Below are 11,732 nucleotides of genomic sequence, written 5' to 3'. Positions count from 1 at the left end.
GGCGGCAGACCAAAGGGAAGGACTTTGGCAACAACTGGAGCAACGTCCTGGGGGGAGAAGTCAGCGGGACGCGGTGAGTTTGCTTTCAGAAAGCAGGACACTAGACCCCACAGGAGCCGTTTGTCCTAAAATGCAGCATAGGAAAAGGAGAGAGGCCCGAAAGTGATTCTGTCCCAGCCTTGCAAGCGGCTTAACTAACAGTGACGAGACAGGCTGGGGCCTGGGACTCTTTCCTGCAATGCTGCAATGCTCACACCTGGACACACCTCTCCTCGAACAACAGAATATTAATACAAAGAAACCGTAAGAAACTAAAAATAACTGTGTGCATGCTCAGTTGGAGCAAATACTGGACCCAAAAGACACAAAGAGACCAAAAATACCAGCTGCCACTTTTGAAGAGCCTGGAGTAAAAACAGTGTGTCGGGAGCAAAAACAGGGTACTGGGCACGCCCACTACACACACACACACACACACACACACACACACCACCTAAAGGGGTGGGCAAACCACCTAAGCCACCCCTTTGGCCCGACCCCTGGACATACGTCTACCCTCACCCCATGTAAGGAACAAACTCATTCACCCCTGCGGGAGCCAGCAAGCAAGGGAAACTGTTGTTTGTTTTTGCTCTCCCCTGCTACCACAAAGCCCCCAACAAAGCCTTGCCTGAACTTCTTGTTTAGCCTCTATTCAATTTCTCTTGACAGGGGAAGGCGAAGAGCCCTGGTCTGCAACAGTATGGCAGTAAAGGGATCACATTCCCTCTCTGAAGCTCAGTTTACCCATCTGTAAAATGGAAATGTCACCGTGCACTTGCTGAGGACATAGTTCTGCTCTCATTTATTTATTCGCTAAATTGGCGGTCATTAATTGTGTGTCAGGCACGTAGCAAGGATGCAGGAAAGCAAAGTGAAGAAAGCGCACCTTACCTGTGAGTGGTTCATGGACTTTGGGGGAAGGCAGCAAGTGAACAAGCACTATAGTTTGACTTTTGTAAACTGAGGTTTGAGGAACCCATGTTTTATGGTCCAGCAGCATTCTGAGCAGTATTCTTTTTTTTTTTTTAAATTTTTAATCCATTTTTAGGTTGAAGTATAGGTAGTTTACAATATTATTTTAGTTTTGGGTGTACAGCAAAATGATTCAGTGATTTATAATATATACATATATATTTTTTTTCAGATTCTTTTCCATTATAGGCTATTATAAGATACTGAGTATGGTTCCCTGTGCTATACAGTAGGTTGTTTATCTATTTTATATATAGCAGTGTGTGTCTGTTAATCCCAAACTCCTAATTTATCTCCTCCCACTAATCTCCTTTGGTAACCACAAGTTTGTTCTCTATATCTGTGGGTCTGTTTCGGCTTTGTAAATAAGTTCATTTATATAACCTTTTAAGATTCCACATATAAGTGATATCATGGGATATTTTTCAGCAGGCTGACTCTGAAGCTTCATACCAACATCACAGGATAAATCCGGCCACGGTGCCACTGCCCTTTAGCAAATGGTGCTTTTCCTGCAGCGGCTCCATCTTTCTTCCCTTCGGCTTCTGAGTCATTTAAATACTTCATGGCAAAAAGTATGGTTGGGCTCAGGAAACAGCCACATTTCAGCTGTAGCTGCCTGTGATCTGAGCAGTAAATGTTGAACTTCAGTAGTCACTCACTGCCTATTGACTCAAGTAGGTCAACTATTATTTAATAGAGAAGGAACAATTTAAAGGCCAGGGGGATTTAGGATGGTTTTAGCTCCCTGGGAATCTAACTCCCAAAGGATTGTCACTTATACATATTCTGCTTTAAAACATGTTTTTTATTTATTTAATTGGTGGCTAATTACTTTACAATATTGTGGTGGTTTTTGCCATACATTGACACGAATCAGCCACAGGTGAACATGTGTCCCCCACCCCAAACCCCCCTCCCACCTCCCTCCCACCCCACCCCTCTGGGTTGTCCCAGTGCTCTGGCTTTGAGTGCCCTGTTTCATGCATCGAGCTTGGACTGCTCATCTGTTTCACATATGGTAATACACGTTTCAGTGCTAATCTCTCAAATCATCCCACCCTTGCCTCCTCCCACACAGTCCAAGCGTCTGTAGAACGTGTTTTTAGGACGAAGTTTGAATGATAATACAGAGTGATCGTGCCACCCCAGTGGCACACACAGGGCTGCTAAATACGGTTGTGCGTATTATGCACTGTGCCAAGGGGTTGTGTGTGCGATGGGATAAGGAGGGGGTGAAATGCAGCCAGCGCTCAACTCCCGAGCTTGCCTTCTGCAGAGCTGCATCAACCCGGAGGAAGGGGCACTTTCTGCAATTTATTCTCCCAGAGGCAAAGGCTGCCCCGTGTCCTGGTGGCCAGGCATAGGTACCTAGCGCCATGGTGGGTCACCCTACTTGTGGGCAGGCCTTGGTATTGGGGAAGGTGTCCCAAAGGAGAAGACATTTGTAGCCCAGAGGGTCTCTACTCTGTGAACTTGCTCCCAGGACCCCCAGCACGGCCTCTGCTGGCTGTAAGATAAATGTTTGCTGAATGAATGTAGGAGAGGGTGAGAGTTCTTTGAGATTCACGCTGAACTGAAGCATTCTCTAACATTCTGCTTCTTATCTGTCAGACACAATTCTCTGCTTATAATCTTTTTTGACCAGTTAAGTTCTTACGGCAGGTTAACTTTCAAGGTTGGACAGATCCTCTGATTGCGCTGGCTTTTCCACTAGAAAGTGATATGCCCTGGGAACTCTGGGGGGTGGCAGCTAAAAGCATTTCTGGGACCCATAAAGTCACACCCACAGGACCGAGGCTGATGGTGTTGGTGTCACACTACCAGGCACTTACTGAGTCAGATTTTTGATTGTTACCATCACCCAGCGAGAGGATGCCAAAGATTTGAGCTCAGAAGAGGCGGTGGAATCATCTAGTCCAAACTTCCTTTTTATAGATGAGATCAGTGAGACTTAGAGACTGGCCGTTTATAGTAAGAATGCCCCACTTCCCAGATCCAGGGCTCATTATATTAACATAACTCAGGGGGTGTTGTGAGGATTGAGTGAGTGAGTTAATCCATGACCATGCATGACACTTACTAGTGCCTGATGGAGAGAAATGGCCCCAAATCATCAGTAATTACAATGATGGCGTCCAGCACCAGTAAAGGCTCAAGAAATAGCTATCACAATGAAGGTTCCGATTCCCTGTTAGAGTAGAAACCCCTGTTTGGTGAAATGCAGGAGGGGGTCCGCTTAGCACCGTGAATGTTGTTTTTCTTCTCCTGTGATGCTCATTTCAGGGAGATAGTCTCCTGAGTAGTCCTGACACTTAGAGAACAGGTGGAGGGTGATCTTTATTGGCACTGCAGCTGTGTTTATTGGGTTTTCAAGCATATATTTTATTAGACTGCAAATGAGCAGAAATGACCTTGTTACAGACATAACCATGACTCAGCTCTAAGGTTTTTTAAAGTAGGCTATGGTTGGGGCAACGGGGAGTTGGTATTTAATGGGACAGAGTTTCTGTTGGGGAAGATGAAAATTCTGGAGATGACGGAGGTAATGTTAGCACAACAATGTGAATGCATTTAAAAATGGTTAAAATGGTAAATTCTATATTACGTATATTTTACTACAATTAAAAACAAAGTTATAAACCCCAGCACATCATCCCTTTAAACGCTACCTTTCATCGACCAGGTCATTCTTTATGTTGGGTCTCCATCAACACAGAGCTGCAGAGGGCAAGCCTGGGAGTTGAGCCCTGGCTGCATTTCAGCCTCTACTTGCCCCTTGGGCACACACGACACCTTTGCACAGTGCACAACGCATGCAGCAGTATTTGGCCGCCCTGTGTGTGCCACTGGGGTAGCATGACCACTCTGTATTATCATTCAAACTCAGTCCTAAAAACATGACATGCAGAATGCGTATAAGTCAACCATCCATCTCTCATTCCTTTGGAAGTCAGATTTCCAGAGAGCTAAAACATCCCAATGCTAGAACTTTCTAGGTGGGGAACCAAGGCTCAGAGAAGCCTGGGAACTTGCCAGGGCCGCCTTTGCCAAAAGGCACCCCTGCAGGGACAGTAGGGCCCCACCAGAGGCAAGAATCAAACTGAGGTCAGCCAATTTGACTTAAGTCTTTGGTCCAGGTATTTTCCCCTAAACTGCGATCCTGGTCATTAAATCCCAAGTAAGCAGCCTCGTCATTCTGTTTACTGTATAACTGTTGAACTTTTTGACAATACTAGCCTGGGAGGCCCCCAGAGTGGCAGCTACTAGCCAGAGTGCGGTGTGATACTGTAGCTGACGGCCCCTAATTGGCCGTGGTGTGCCCAGAGGTGAAAGCACGCTCTCAGCCCTGAGCACAGGGGAGGGGCTTGAAATGTGGGGTCAGCGGGGACACGCACATTAGGATCTGCGGGTGGGATGGCTCAGGGCCGCTGCAGAGATCCAGCATCCTCCGCCTGGAATCCAGCCTCCTTTGGCTGGCAGAGGCAGGTGCCCTTGGGGGTGGACTGAGTTCACCTGGAGGAGAACTGCCTTTTCTTAATTTGCCCAAGAAAGCCTCTGGGGCTGTCGGTGACCCCGGGGCAGTACTGTCTTGTGGGACTGTTGGTCTGCATGCACTGGAGGCCCGACTCACCAAAAGGTCCCCTGTAGAATGACGCCACCCATTCTGGGATGGTCTAAGAGCAAAGCTTTTCTAGCGGGACAGACCCGGGGTGGGGCTGCCTGGTCGGGGCTCCAGCTCTGCCTCTCCCTGCATGAGTGCCCTGAGCTGGACCCCGAAGCTGCCTAGTGCTCGTCTTCCTGGGCAGTTAAGATGCTCGTTCACCTTCCTCACGGCGTGGTTAGGACTGAAAGAAGTCACCCTTGTCAAGTAGGGACATACCTGGCCACAAACTGGGTGCTCAGTAAGGCTGGCCTGGGATTAATGCCTATTATATTTCCATATCAGCTGCCCTAGGGAGGGACATTGGCCCACACAGATTTGTTGGACTCTCACCGATGGTGTTGGAGAAGACTCTTGAGAGTCCCTTAGACTGCAAGGAGATCCAACCAGTCCATCCTAAAGGAAATCAGGCCTGAATATTCATTGGAAGGTCTGATGCTAAGCTGAAACTCCAATACTTTGGCCACCTGATGCGAAGAGCTGACTCATTTGAAAAGATCCTGATGCTGGGAAAGATTGAAGGTGGGAGGAGACAGGGATGACAGAGTATAAGATGGTTGGATGGCACCACCGACTCAGTGGACATGAGTCTGAGTAAACTCCAGGAGCTGATGATGGACAGGGAGGCCTGGCGTGCTGCAGTCCGTGGGGTCGCAAAGAGTTGGACCCGACTGAGCAACTGAACTCTAACTGAACTGTAACTGTAACACCGATGTGTTGTGCTGAATTTTCCCCCCAGGTGAATTCACCAGATGTTGTTCTCTGGCATTGCATCTCTTTGTACAAGGGTTCAGGGTGCCTTGGAGTTGCTACCTACATCTTGGAGTAGCATCCAGGTCTCAGGTCTCAGACAGCCCTTGAGAGCATCTCCCTCCTCCCTCTCTTCCTTCATCCTTACCCTCCTCCCTCCCTACATCCTTCCCTCTCTTCTTCCATCCCTAACCCTCTTCCCCCATCCCTCCCTACCTCCCTCACCCCCCTCCACTACACCATCAGGAGAAGGGGCTGCCTACCTTGAAGGTCCCACTGGAAAGCCGTTGAATGAATGATGCCTGGCTTTGAACAGGATGGGGACTGAGTCCTTTATACGCCAGGGAAAGACCCTTCGTCATGTGACCCTCCTCCCCTTCCTCGCATCAAGAGGACAGCCTTTCATGAACCTGGCAGGTGGGCTACCTCTGTGGGGGAGGAGGAATTATAATGCTCTGGCTTCGAGCAGGTGAAGGCTTCATATTAAGGGGCCCACCCCGAGCCTCACAGGAGACCCAGGCTCTAATTAGAGAACAATGGCTCCCCTGTTCCATGCCCCCCAGCTCACCTCAAAGGCTTGGAGGCCCAGAGATTATGTCTTGGGGTCATCAGGAGAGCTCCGATGAAACTCACAGGGGCCCTCCTTCAGGAGAAGGGCCGGCTTTGTCTGCTCTAGTTAATTTCCCAGTGAGTGGATCTCTGCAGTGATTCTGCTTATATGTTTCTGGCCTCGGGCCTGGGAATTTGATACCTTTAGGGGTTTTCTGCGCAAGCGGTGGGGTAGGGCAAGATGAGACTTTGTAATCAGACATCCTAGGTTCCCTGCCCTCTCTGCTTACTCATTCGGAGTGGGTCATGGAGCTTGTTACTGCTCAGCCTTGGCTCTATATCCATGAGGAGTAATCCTACCAGGACCATGAGGATGAGGTGAGCCAGGTACAGTGAGTGGATGGTAGCAGAGCCCATTACATCCGAGTTCCCCCTCTTTGCTTCATAGCCCCGTTGGGAATTGTTTCCTTTCCAGATTTAACAAGGAGCAATAACATTTACTGAGCACCTATTATATACCACAGTATTTTTTACAGGATTTTGTCTTTTTCATCCCAATGGCCCTGGGATGCAGCAGTAGCTTCAGTTTACAGGTGAGATGAACAGTGAATGCTGAGGTTTGATGCATTAGTCTGAGTTCAGGTGTGATGAGACCATTCCTGGCGTCCAGGTGAGACTGGCTGTGAACCCTGTGAGCTGTTCTCTCCACCACTGCTTTCTGGAGAACCAGGGCCCTTCCAACAGTCAAATCTGGGAAGAACTGAGCCTTTACAAAACTCACTGAAGGGCTTCTTCACATAACCAGTTGTCCTTGTGCCTTGAAGCTTTTCCTTATAGATTGTTAATTATTGCTCAGTGCCTCATGTGCACAGAGGAAAAAAGCTACATGGTGCCCATCCTTTCTTACTAGCACAGAAGACACGCCTTCTTGAATAAGACAATGGGAGTCGATGGATCAATGTGGCGAAAATTCATCTTTTCAGCATCTCCAGAGCATAACCGCTGCTTAGGGCCAAGGCATAATGACAGTCAGCATAGATGTGTTGTTCCGGACATTTCTTAGGACTTGAGAAGCTCATTTTCTTCCCATAGCCAATAACAGGGTATCTCAATCTTAGCACTATGGATATTTTGGATCAAATGATTTTCTGTTGTGTGGGTGTTCTGTGCATCATACGGTGTCTTGCTTGCATCCCTGAACCTCTACCTATGAGATACCAGTAGCAGTCCCCCTCCCCAAGTTGTCACAAACAAAAATGTCTGTAGACACTGCCAAACAAATCTCCCTGGGGGGTCCAAATCACCCCTGATTAAGGTTCACTGACCTACAATTTCCCTGGATCCTTGGCCTTTCCCTTCTCTGTTGGTGGAAAAGAGTGAGAAGCAGTTTTCACAAGAACTCAGGCATAAGAGCGAAAAGGCTATTGTATGGGAGAAAGAAAGGCAATGCCAAAGGATGTTCAAACTACCGCACAACTGCACTCACCTCACAAGCTAGCCAAGTAATGCTCAAAATTCTCCAAGACAGACTTCAACAGTATGTGAACTGTGAACTTCCAGTTGTTCAAGCTGGATTTAGAAAAAGGAGAGGAAGCAGAGATCAAATTGCCAACATCCTTTGGATCATTGAAAAAGCAAGAGAGTTCCAAAAAAACATCTATTTTGCTTTATCAACTACACTAAAGCCTTTGACTGTGTGGATCACAACAAACCATGGAAAGTTCTTCAAGAGATGGGAATACTAGACCATCTGACCTGCCTGCCTGTTGAGAAATCTGTATGCAGGTCAGGAAGCAACAGAGTAGAACTGGACATGGAACAACAAACTGGTTCCAAATTGGGAAAAGAGTACGTCAAGGCTGTATATTGCCACTCTGCTTATATAACTTATATGCAGAAGACATCATGCGAAATGCCGGGCTGGATAAAGCACAAGCTGGAATTAAGATTGATGGGAGAAGTATCAATAACCTCAGATATGCAGATGACATCACCCTTATGGCAGAAAATGAAGAAGAACTAAAGAGCCTCTTGATGAAAGTGAAAGAGGAGAGTGAAGAAGTTGGCTTAAGACTCAACATTCAGAAAACTAAGATCATGGCATCTGGTCCCATCACTTCATGGGAAATAGATGGGGAAACAGTGGTTGACTTTCTTTTTCTGGGCTCCAAAATCACTGCAGATGGTGATTGCAGCCATGAAATTAAAGATGCTTGCTCCTTGGAAGAAAAGCTATGACCAACCGAGACAGCATATTAAAAGGCAGAGACATTACTTTGCCAACAAAGATCCGTCTACTCAAAGCTATGCTTTTTCCAGTAGTCATGTATGGATGTGAGAGTTGGGCTATAAAGAAAGCTGAGTACCGAAGAACTGATGCTTTTGAACTTTGGTGTTGGAGAAGACTGTTGAGAGTCCCTTGGACTGCAAAGGAGATCCAACCGGTCCATCCTAAAGGAAATCAGTTCCGAATATTCAATGGAAGGACTGATGTTGAAGCTGAAACTCCAATACTTTGGCCACCTGATGTGAAGAACTGACTCATTTGAAAAGACCCTGACGCTGGGAAAGATTCAAGGCCCGAGGAAAAGAGGAAGACAGACGATGAGATGGTTGGATGGCATCACCAACTCGATGGACAAAAGTTTGAGCAAGCTCTGGGAGTTGGTGAAGGGCAGGGAAACCTGATGTGCTGCAGTTCATGGGATTGCAAAGAGTCGGACACGACTAAGAGACTGAACTGAAGTGAATGGGAGCTTAAAGATTAATATAGAACCCAATTTCCTCACTCACATGAGCCCCCAGTAGAGGGCACCTGTTCAGAAATGCGTGGACTAAGCCACGTGCACACACACTCCTCTCCCCCTCTCCTTGTTGTTTTTGCTGTTTAATTGCTCAGTCCTGTCTGGCTCTGCAACATCATGGACTGTAGCCTGCCAGGCTCCTCTGTCCATGGGATTCTCCAGGCAAGAATACTGGGAGTGGGTTGCCTTTTCCTTCCCCAGGGCATCTTCCCAACCCAGGGACCAAGCCCCGTGTCTCTTGCATTGGCAAGCGGGTTCTTTACCACTGAACCTCCAGGGAAACTCATCCCCCTTCCTCCCCCTTTCTTTTTTTCTGTTGCTAGTCTTTCAGGCATGAATGGAATACATGGAAATGTACTTGTGCTTTGCCTTTTCACAGCTTCTCTTGGACATATTTTCTTTTCAGGAATGAAGGAAAATTCTTCCATTTTTGAACCATTTTTAAAATGTGAATTCTACATAATTGCATGCAACTTTATAAATATTTTTTAAAGATATCCTTTTGTAAATTTTTAATATTCTGCTAATTTGATTTTGAATTTTATATGTCGGGTATTCTGTTTTGGGATTTTTTAATATTTTATTATATTTCTTTAAAAAGGGAAAAATTATACATTTTTAGAATGTTTTTATGAGTAAATTTAATGTACTAAAAAAAAGAATCCTGGTTAGCAATATTCCTTGTGTAGCTTCACCATCTCCTTCAGTAACTGCTCCATCCCTTTATCTCATCAGTAAACCACTGGTTTCCCTGAGAGCTCAGTTGGTAAAGAACCCGCCTGCCATGCAGGAGCCCCTGGTTAGATTCCTGGGTTGGGAAGATCCGCTGGAGAAGGGATAGGCTACCCGTGCCAGTATTCTTGGGCTCCTCTTGTGGCTCAGCTGGTAAAGAATCCACCAGCAACGCGGGAGACCTAGGTTCCATCCTTGAGTTGGGAAGATCCCCTGGAGAAGGGAAAGGCTACCCACTCCAGTATTCTGGCCTGGGGAATTCCGTAGACTGTATAGTCCATGGGGTTGCAAAGAGCGGGACACAACTGAGCGACTTTTCACTTTCAAACCTCTGGTAGCTGCACATGCACAAGTCAGTCAGTATGGAAGTCCCACCCCCCTCGGGGCTCCCCCATTGCCCCAGGCACCCCCCACATCTGGGCTTATTCAGCCGGGGAGAGGCTGAACCTCCCCTTAACCTCCAGGAGACCGTGGACTCTAGGTTCTGGTCAGTGTCCCTTGGGCCCCCTTTACTTCCTGCTGCGGCTGCTGTTGTGAGAAGGTATGACCCTGGCTAACTAGTCCTCTGAGCTTTGTCCCTCTGCATGGGCCTCAGAGGTGCCCCACGCTTGGACATTTAAGAGTTGAGGTCAAGTGTGGTCACTAACCCTCAAGGTTGGGGTAAGGGGTTCCACACGGATTTTCCCCACAAGCAGATAGCCCAGGTGTGGGGACGAAGTCCTTCATTGCTCCATCCTCTTATTTTTTCTTTCAGTTCTTACATCATACTTTACTGACTCATGTACTATTTCACTGCAAAGTCTCTTTAGGGAAGAGGGGCGCACACTGGTGAAGGGGGTGGGTGGGCAGAGGACCCGCCCATGTCCCCTCAGGAGGCATCCTCCCAGCTCCTGGAAGAAGGTCCGGGAAACAGAGCCAGACAGTCCTCCGCAATGCCCCTCCCCTGAGAAGCCTGTCCCGCAGTTCTGTTTGTGGGCATGATACAGCCGAGGGTGTGAGGGGAGAAGGAACCGAGCCACTCGGATTCCCAGGCATCCTCACCCTCCTCTCCTGGGGGTTGTGCGGGAGGCAGAGGCAGGGTGGTGTCTGACATCCTGGCCCCTCCTGGCTCCTCCTGGCCCTCTGGTCCAGGTCCTTTCCCTGATGGTAAATAACTCTGTAGGGAACCTCAGGGATCCTTTCTTCTCAAAGGTCCCTAATTAAAATCAACTTGATCCATCAGAGAGGAGAGATCAGATTCACCCACAGAATAAGTGGTGCTGTGTTTGGTTGTTTTTTTAATTCCTATCCAGGCACATGTACCTTTGTTTTAGCACATTTACTGCATCTTCATCAGCTTTGCAAACAAAGGGCCCTTTTAGGCTCCAGAAGTCCTGACCAGGCCATTTCTGAGTTTGACATCTGAATGACTTTGAGGATCCCTCAAGTGTCCTGAGGATTAAAAATAAAACTTTCTGCGTCTGTCCAGACAGGAAAGCATCTGTCTGCTTTTATCCCTAAAGAACCTACTGTTCACTGGTCATGCAAGAGTACTCGAGGGTCTTCAGATGGGGGAGAACTGTCTCCACTTGGATGCTACATGAAAAGTGACTTCTCACTGAAGGGCGGGCATAGATCATAAAGAAGGGAGAACTGATGGTCAGCAGTATCCAGGGTGAACGGGTGAGCGAAGCTATCTCCACAGTGAGGAATGGAGGGGTCCAGGCAAGGCCACTGGAGAGAGCTTAGTAATGTTCTGCAGAAACACTTGGCATTTACTGGGATAATGGACATGGAAATTGTATACGGGGATCTGATCCAAAGAGAGAGATGATTCATTGTGTGAGTATGCAGTAGAGGGTTGATGCAAGAGGGCATTCAAACCAAGCATCTTCCAAAGAAAATCTGGTCCTTGAATAGACAATCTCTAAATCTTTGAAATATACCACCTGATAAGAGTATCTTTGTATATTTGTATCATTTCTTTTTAGATTCTGCATATAAAGGATGTCATACAATATTTCTCCTTCTCTATTTGACTTTCTTCACTCCATATGAATCTCTAGGTCCATCCATGTTGCCACAAATGACATTATCTCTTTCTTTTTAATGGCTGAGTAATATTCCAAATGGACTCACAGACCAAGAGAACAAATTCATGGTTACCAGGTGGGGAGATGGGGGGAATGGATAGTTAGGGAGTTTGGAATCGACATGTACACACTGCTATATTTAAAATG

Source organism: Cervus elaphus, chromosome 21 (assembly GCF_910594005.1).
Source record: "Cervus elaphus chromosome 21, mCerEla1.1, whole genome shotgun sequence".
Lineage (NCBI taxonomy): Eukaryota > Metazoa > Chordata > Mammalia > Artiodactyla > Cervidae > Cervus > Cervus elaphus.
The sequence above is the reverse complement of the archived record's forward strand: the minus strand, read 5'-3'. Positions refer to the sequence as shown.